Below are 9229 nucleotides of genomic sequence, written 5' to 3' on the forward strand. Positions count from 1 at the left end.
TCCTAGCAACAGGAGTTTGGGTGTGGGATCAGGGATGGGGGTGTGGGGTGGTGCTTACCTGGGGGGGAGGGCTCCCTGGAAGGGTGACAAACTCCCCTCCCTCAGCTCCTAGCTCTGCATGCTGCCTCCACCCACCAGCACCACCTCCCCAGCTCCCATTGGTCACAGTTCCAAACCAATGGGAACTGCAGAACTGGGATTGAGCAGAGCAGAAGCAGCACATGGAGCTAGGGAGTTGGAGGTCACTGCTTCCCAGGAGCTGGGTGGGGAACCTGCCCCAGCTGCACCAACTTCCCCTAGCACCCATGGTGCCCCCCCAGGCCATGACCCCCCTGAGCACCCATTGCACTACCCATGCCAACCCCCAGCAGCCACGGCGCCTCCAGGGCCACCCTTCTGATCCTTCCCCCAAGTTTTAGTCAAGGGTATATAGAAGAAGTCATGGACAGGTCACAGGCCATTAATTTTTGTTTACTGCCCATGACCTGCCATGACTTTTACTAAAAATTCTCATGAGTAAAATGTAGCCTCACCAATTAGCCCTGTCTGTCACAACTGGGATAGGTCTGGGGTTCATTAATAGAATGAGATACATATGGAGGAGCTATTCTCCTATAAAGAGCAGCAGGAAGCTGTAGAGAGTACAGAGAATGAGAGACTCCTGCAGGGAAGACTCTGATACTAGGAGGGAATTAGGTAGTGTGACAAAGATCCTCCTTTACCTTGGTGGGTTCTGCACTTATTGGTGGATTTGCTCACCTCAGAGATCTTCTCTTCTGGTGGAACCCACAGTCTGGGTCAACTCCTCCTGTGTCTGATCAGGAGTTGGGAGGTTTGGGGGGGAACTCAGGCCCACCCTCTACTCCAGGTTCCAGCCCAGGGCTCTGTGGATTGCAGCTGTCTATAGTGCCTCCTGTAACAGCTGCGTGACAGCTACAACTTCCTGGGCTACTTCCCCATGGCCTCCTCCAAACACCTTCTTTATCCTCACCACAGGACCTTCCTCCTGGTGTCTGATAATGCTTCTACTCCTCAGTCCTCCAGCAGCACAGCCTCTCCCTCTCAGCTCCTTGTGCCTCTTGCTCCCAGCTCCTCACACGCCCACCACAAACTGAAGTGAGCTCCTTTTTAAACCCAGGTGCCCTGATTAGCCTGCCTTGATTGGCTGCAGGTGTTCTAATCAGCCTGTCTGCCTTAATTGGTTCTAGCAGGTTCCTGATTACTCTAGTGCAGCCCCTGCTCTGGTCACTCAGGGAACAGAAAACTACTCATCCAGTGACCAGGATATTTGCCCTCTACCAGACTCCCGTACCCCACTGGTCTGGGTCTGTCACAGTAGGTTGAAGCTAGGAAGGACTGGGAGTAGTCTGCTAAAGCAGGAAGGACCTTGAGACACTAGGGGAATTAGGAGTCAAACCCAGCTTAAGGCTGTGGGGAGACTTTTGTTTGTTTTTGTACTGTAAGTTAATAAACTTCTAAGGAGGCCTCTTTTCATTGGACTCGTGAAAGCCTATGTGGAGTTTATTAAAGAAGCCCCTTGAAGGGGAGGAAGCACAAGCAGGCCACCTGCAGAGTGACCTCTGGCCATGAGGGAGCACCCAGGAGGCAGCCAGCCCAGTGTCAGTACCACACTCTTTAGTTTCCATAATCATTTTGGAGACTCCACCTTTAGAATTGTGGCACAGGTGGATATGCTAATGTCAGAGGAGAAACAAGAGATTCCTGCCCCCACAAAGTGGGGAAGGTGGGACTCTGATAAAATAATGGGGGTTATCTCTTCACCCCAGCTGCTTAATCTTCACATTGGGTATGAATTCAATTAAAAACATTGGCTCTTGGAAACAGCTGGCTCTCCACATTCTGTAAGAGAGCAGAAGCCACTTCTCATCTCCTCAAAAGAAAAGGGAGGAGGAAGTTAGGACAGGTCTGATCAATATTCTCAGACTTTCAACTAATTAAAAAATAGCTTAGAGAAATTAAATAAGATAATGGAAACCTAAGAGGCAGCTAATTCCACACAATGAATGTTGATTTCAAATGATGCATACCTATTTTTTTTACTCTTGCCTATATTTTGTTTCCTCTAATTGGATATTATTTCCTCTGAGGAAATTAGTATTGTTATGGCAGATTTCAGTAGGTAACAATGTACTTTTTCCTAGTGTGCAAGCAAATGTTCAGTCTCTGGAAGACATGGTGTGGTCTTACTTTAATTTATCATGAAAGGGTCTGCATAGATGGAGGTGTGCAAGCAGCAGGAGAGTTTTCTCTCTCATTAGAGTAATTGTACAGTTCTTGAGTCTCTGAGTTCTTGAGTCAGAATTACTCCCATGGAGCCAAGCATTGGTGTTGGGCTGAGGTTCCTGAAAGAAGAAATTGCCTGCATGATGTTTTGAATACCTCTGTTCCAGGGCTGGCCTGTGTGTATAAGTAAAATAAGTTCTCGTGAGAATTTAACCAGACCCTTTATAACTCTTTTTTCCCTCCACTAGGAAACTGACCTGAAAGGATATCTGCTATTGCTTGGAAAAGCATCAATAATATATATGTTTGAAGTCCTTTATTTTTTGGCATTAGTTGGAGAATCTGATAAGTTTGGGGAGTGAATTTGTGTTTCCAGATGCTCAAATAATTTTGATATTAATAATTAGAATGGTTGTTTAATTGAACATTAAAATATCCCATAGGTCAACGTATGGCTTTTTTCCTGAGGAACACAATTAACTTTCCTTGGAAGTTATGAATATATTTTCCTGTTTCCATCCTGTATGAAGTGTGGTGGTAATTAGGGTTAAAAGAAGCACAATGAGTGGGTGCTCTTATTTCTTTACTGAAAGAACAATGAATGTGCATCCTCATCCAGTTACTACTTCAAAGTCGTTTATTATCCCATCTTTCCTTGTAGATAAAGATATTTAATTTCAACTCAGCTTGAAAAATGGTAATTAAAATATCTTGTGGTATAAAGGGTGTGAATATGCCCATCAAGAAGGGAAAATGCATAAAACAGAAACAAATATTTTCCTTCAAGTGACTCATTTAAATAATTAATTGCACCAAAGTCTACAGGGAAAAAAGCATGGGATTAGTTCTATTTTTCTTCAGTAGAAGAGGAAAATCTCATTAAAACATTAGACACAAGAGAAGAAGGGCAGGTTTATATCTGTGAGATGGAATTGTTAGGGGCAGATTTTTATATACCGTTAAAAAAAAAAATCAAGCCCCAATGACTCATTTACTTCTCAACATGGCCCAAATGTTGGACAATTATCCTTTTTAGCAGAATATGTTACCCCATTGCAGGATTTCACTCTTGTTAGTAGTTGATACTTGAGTTATGTATCAAATTGGTGTCTCGGAAAGATCCAAGATCAGATGAGATTGTTTATCTTCTACATTGTAATGTATTTATTAGATTTTCATTTAATGGGTTCAGTTATACTCTCCAAAAGGGAGAGAGCCTATACCTTTTATTCACATAAGCAATATAGAAGGATTTCTTACCTCCTCACATTGTTTCTATCTTGTGCCCAATGCCCAGTACGACCCTCAAGTTATGCATTCCCTTGCCTATCTTGTCTGTGGGTCCTGAGCTGATATGCATGGTCTGGGCATGTCTAAATCCACACAAAATGGCTGAGGAAGGCAATAAAGGCTCCCTTAACCTTTAGTCCAGTAATTAGAGTGCTGGTCCAGAATGTAGGAGACCCCAGTTCAATTTCTCCCCTCTGCCTGATGAGAAGGTACTTGAACAGGGCTTTCCCTCTTCTGAGGTGAGTGCCCAAACCATTGGACTATAGAGTCATTTTCAGTCTCTCTGGCCCAAGTAATATGTCATTATCTAATACAAAGTGGAATGGCTTGAACATGAGACATTGCAGAATATGCCATAGTCCAGAGGTTAGGACACTTATCAGATAGGGAGGGAAATTGAAATGGGATCTCCTGAATCTTGGGTGAGTATCTTAGCTACTAGCCTAAATGTTATAAGAGAGGCCTCTGCCTTCTCCTGGTGGCTGTTTTGTGTGGAGTTAGACAGGCTGAAGAAGTGGTTTAGGCACCTGATTCTGTGAGAGGGCTCCTGGGTGTGGAGTGTTAGCAGATATAGGCTCTTCCCTGGAGCCTGGAGTAGGCGTGTAACTTGGTGATACGGGTGAGGTTAGGACACCCCCCAATGTCAGCATCTCCCATTGGCTAGTTTAGATGGTTCCCCGCCTAGTTTCCTGGCTTTTGTGGATCCTATTCTCAGGCTCCTATCGCTCCCTATGCATTGTATAGGGAGTCTAAGCACCTAACCCAGGGTTATGGATTCCAGGGATTTTGCAAGCCGTCTACAAATTGTACTTTGCAACACTGAGCATTGCAACATCTAAGTTGCTTTGTGGATCTGGACCTAAGACGTTAGCAATCAGATAAGTTCAGTTGAACCCTTCTCTTCAGACTTTGCTCCTCCTAGAGTTGCTATCTCCAGGCTCTTCTGCTCATGCCCTGGTTTACTCTGTTCCCATCTCTCTGATACCTAAGTAAGGTAGAGAGCCAGTACCATGGTGAGTCAGCAGAATCCTCTTTACCCTCTTCCAGCATGATCAGTGGCTGCTGAGACCGTGGGGAGTTCCAGACAAACATTGCCAGCTGGTTACAAAGATAACACTTTTGCAAAATGAAATTAGAAAATGTACATAAAGACCAAGTATTTAAACAGCTAAAAGCAACAAGCCTCCATTGCCCACCTGTAAAATTTTCAAACAAGCACCTTTATGCTTTCTCCCATGCTGCCCCTCACACTCCTCAAACATCCACAATATTAACTCGTTGTCCTTATTCAACACCCTGCTCAAAACTCTTGTTTGCCATCTTTCTTTCTTTCAGCACCACCACCCTCAAGTCCATAGGGTGTCTGCTAGTGTCCACCATTTAAATCTTGAGCTGGTCTGTTCAGGCTTCTGAGTGTACTGTTTATATATACACCTCTACCCCGATATAATATGAATTCAGATATAGCGTGGTAAAGCAACTCCCGGGGGGCGGGGCTGCGCACTCCAATGGATCAACACAAGTTTGATATAACACGGTTTCACCTATAATGCAGTAAGATTTTTTGGGTCCTGAGGACAGCATTATATCGGGGTAGAGGTGTATTTGGCTTCTTTCTATATTGTTCTGTGTAATGTGTCTTGCAGTTACCCTCTTTCTCTTTCCAGGGAGTGACTATATTATCATTTGATGTGGAAGTCGTAATGGTGGCAACCTTAAAGAATGTCCTAAATGGGTCCATCGTCTTCTGACCATGTTTGATGCTTGAGGTTAGATTGCTTTTCCTCAAATTTCTGATGTTGCAAGAAACTCTTTCCAATGAATTCTGGAAATCTTTTGCAGGCATTTATTTTAGTATGAGTTGATCCTCTTATCAATGTCTGTTGTAGAGTTCCGTGACTCTGGTCCACAAAGGAGGACAGATATGATGGTCATGTTAAAAATTCAAATTTTTTGTTCAGTGCCAATCATATAACTTAGGTAACTGGGTAACAAAATGGCAGACAAAATTCACGATTCAAAGTAATGCACATTGGAGAACATAATTCCAACAATACAAACAAAACGATGGGGTCTGCATTAGCTGTCACCACTCAATAAAGAGATTGTGGCATCATTGTGGATAGTTATCTGAAAATAATCTGTTCAATGTGCAGCAGGAGTAAAAAAAAGCTAACAATGTTAGGAACCATTAGGAAAGGGATAGATAAGACAGAAAATATCATAATGCCACAATATAAATCCATGCTATGCCCACAACTTGTATATAGTGTGCAGTTCTGGTTGCCCCATATTAGAATTGGGAAAGGTACAGAGAAGGGCAACAAAAATGATTAAGGGTATGAGGAGAGATTAAAAAGACTGGGACTTCTCAGTTGGGAAAAGAGATAACTAAGCGGGGAGATGATAAAGATCTATAAAACATGAATCTTGTGGAGAAAGTGACTAAGGAAGTGTTATTTACCCTTTCACATAACACAAGAACCAGGGGTCACCAATTAAAGTAACTGGCAATAGATTTAAAGGAAGTGCTACTTCACACAACACACAGTCAGTCTGTGAAATGTGTTGCCACAGGATGTTGTGAAGATCAAAACTATAATGGGGTTAAAAAAAGAATTAGGTAAGTTCATGGAGGATAGGCCCATCAATGGCTTTTAACCCAAATGATCAGGAATGCAGCCAATGCTCTGGGTATCCTAAACTTCTAACTGCCAGAAGTTGGGATTGGACAACAGAGGATGGATCACTTGAAAATTGCCCTGTTCTGTTCATTCCCTCTGAAGCATATGGCACAGGCCACTGTCGGAAGACAGGATACTGGGCTAGATGGCCCATGGTCTGACCCAGTATGGCCATTCTTATGTTCCAGATCTTTTAATGTTTATGAAAACTGCTTGCTGCTTTTGATATTTGCTTCCTGACATTTAGCATGGCATCATCATCATTACACATCTCACTTCCTAGATAAGTAAAATGACTTTTAGTCTCTCCAGAAGAAGTTTGCCAGGATGCTTACAAAAACCAAACCAAAACCAAAACCAAACATGCATCTGTTAGGGTGCTTGTGTGCTGAGACGTCTGCCTACCATGCCGACCATCTTATCTCATTGTTTCTTTGTACTCCCCTGTCAGTCTCTCTTTGTAGCCATCTGTTGTCTCTTGTCCCATACTTAGATTGTAAGCTCTTTGGGGCAAGGACCATCTTTTTGTTCTGTGTTGGTACAAAACCTAGCACAATGGGGTCCTGGCCCATTACTGGGGCTCCTTAGCACTACAATGAATCAAGTTCTAATGGAATAAAGTGTGTGCAGTTTCGATTGTCTATACAGAGGAAACAATGTAAAATGACTAAACATAAAGGGCTGTCAAATGAACAAGGTAAACTGGAAAAAATATTTTTTTTCTCTCTTTTGCTTCTTTCAGGTGAGGAAGGCATATGTGGTGCGTTATTGTTATCGGGCACATCATTTTCAGACAGAAGTGTGATTTTTCAAGTTGCCAAGGTCTTTCTAATTTCTGATGTAACTCACATGGGAGAGAACATTTATGCCAGTCCTTCCTTCTATAGAAATAATAACAGGTCTTACTCCAGAATATAAAGTGACTTAACTATTTGATACTCATTTCACTGCGAAAACTAAGTACTCTCCCCCCGCCCCCGCCATAATAAGAGAGGGAAACAAGGATGGAAATTAAGATGAAATGAGATTTTCTTTAAAAAGCTGAAAAGAACCCCATGGAGTAGAACAACTGAGGATCTCAGATTGGAAACTCAGGGAACAATTAAAGGATGGAAAACTGCATGGAGGATGTGGTCAGACCCCTCAGTGTCGCTGCAGAATATGTCCAATCCAAGAAGCTGAATGCACTTATTGCCCTAGTAGAGGGCGTTAGGCAGTATTGCATAGATATTCAGTGCAGGTAGAGGTGATATACAATGGAAAAAAACCAGAAGAGTGGAAGAGGGAAAAAAAACCCAGAGTGCACAATAGAAACCGCTGTAGAACTGCCAGTGTCAGGCTGCAGCAGTGCTGAGAAGAAAGGCAAGGTAGCATAGGATGAGGGTATGTTCACAGAAGAAAAGATTACAGAGCTGCTGGTAGAGGGAGATATCAGGATCAAGTTCCACCTCCTGATGATATCAGCGGGAACTTGTGCTTCAAAAATTGATAGCATAATCTTGCCTTTAGGATTTTCTATACTACTGTCAAAGGTCTGAGGATTTTGTGCTGACTGTGGGCAAAGGACAGTGTCTCTGACATTTAGATCATGAATGCTTGGGTGCATAACTTGCAGAGTTATAGTGCGATTTAATAAAAGATCCTGGTTTGGCACTGCTCTGAGAGAGCTGTGGTGCCCACGGAAGAGCCCTGGGATAGAACTGTGAGCCAGAGTCACAATTAGCACTGGTGGGAACATCTTCACCAAATGAAAATTCATTAAAATAGCCTGTTTTGTTGACACTGAAACATCTGTTTCCATGAAATTTTTTTCAGGAAATTTAGAGTGAGACAGAGAGCTGTGTGGTTAGGGCACTTACTTGAGATGTGAGGGAAACAGATTCAAGTCTTTGCTTTGTATTGGGCCAAACAGTGATTTTAACCTGGGTGTCCAACATCCCAGGCCAGTCCCCTAACAACCTGTATGTGCTCTCTTTTGTTCTTTGTGAAAATATGCAGTAGGTTTTGTCTTCATTCCAAGGTGGAAGAATTTTGAAACCTCAATGTTAACAATATGTTTAGTCTCTTGAAAGCATGTTATATTTTTGTTTTATTTGTAACCATATCTGTTTTCACTATCCTTATTCAGTGTCACTTAAATCTCTATATTTTTTTAATAAACACCTTTGTTTTACCATTATTAGATATCAGTGCTGTAATATTAAGCCAAGTATGAATTCTTAATTGAATCAAGTAAGCTGGTGTGTATACTGTCTCTATGGTGACAGCAGACTTGGTAATTACTTTGAGTGTCCAGGGACAGGGGCTGGGTACCACAAGGGAACACTTCTCAAAGGGGCCTGGGGACTGGTAAGCATCAAGTGTTATCTTCAAAGTGAAGAAAGGATCATCAGAGACCTGAGAAGTTTGTTTGGGGTGACTAACAGACTGGGGAGACAGGGAACTGTCACTTAGTTTAGCACCAACAAACCTGTCTTTTGCTAAGGCTGAGGAGTAACAAGGGTCACTCATAATTCTGGGTGACTCGAGAAAGCATCACACTTGACAGTTGCCAGGAAACATAATAGTCAGCTCCAGTCACCGTGCCTCTCTGGCTTTCCACTTTTCTCCTGCAGAGGATGCTGTAACAAGTTCTATGGCCTGGGTTATACAGAAGTCAGACTAGATGAGCATAGTGGGGATCTCTTCTGGCCATGAACTCTATGAACTTCTTTAGCAGCTCTAACTTCCCCACCATACATTGGCCAAGCACCACTGACCAGTATGTTAGGGGCAGACCTGAGGTTATTTCTTGTTCTTCTTTGCTTCTCCTTGCCCACTTGCTTGGGGTGGGCGTGGGGAGGTGTAAATGAAGCAGTAGAGTAAATCTAGGTAAACGTTATTTGGCTGCTCAGGGCCTGTGAGAAGATACCTAACCTCCCTGGGGCATTGACCAGGACAAGGCACAGGCTAGCAAGTAAGTACCTGATGTAGCATTTTTTTTTTTGCAAACATCCCTAAGAGCAAACCTC

The 9229-nt window shown here is 42.9% G+C and overlaps 1 long non-coding RNA gene across 3 annotated transcripts; it reads left to right on the forward strand.

The window, feature by feature from the left end:
- The first annotated feature begins 1532 nt into the window (after nucleotides 1-1532).
- LOC120406707 lies at nucleotides 1533-8387 on the forward strand. Of its 3 annotated transcripts, none has more exons than XR_005599510.1 (3): nucleotides 1533-1924; nucleotides 5181-5303; nucleotides 6961-8387. It is a non-coding gene; the product is annotated as an uncharacterized LOC120406707 (long non-coding RNA). The 3 variants fall into 3 exon arrangements; XR_005599508.1 differs by having other exon boundaries at nucleotides 1536-1924; nucleotides 5202-5303; XR_005599509.1 differs by lacking the exon at nucleotides 1533-1924 and adding an exon at nucleotides 1940-2420 and having other exon boundaries at nucleotides 5202-5303.
- Nucleotides 8388-9229: the final 842 nt, after the last annotated feature.

The sequence above is a fragment of the Mauremys reevesii genome, linkage group 5 (assembly GCF_016161935.1).
Source record: "Mauremys reevesii isolate NIE-2019 linkage group 5, ASM1616193v1, whole genome shotgun sequence".
Taxonomy (NCBI): Eukaryota; Metazoa; Chordata; order Testudines; family Geoemydidae; genus Mauremys; species Mauremys reevesii.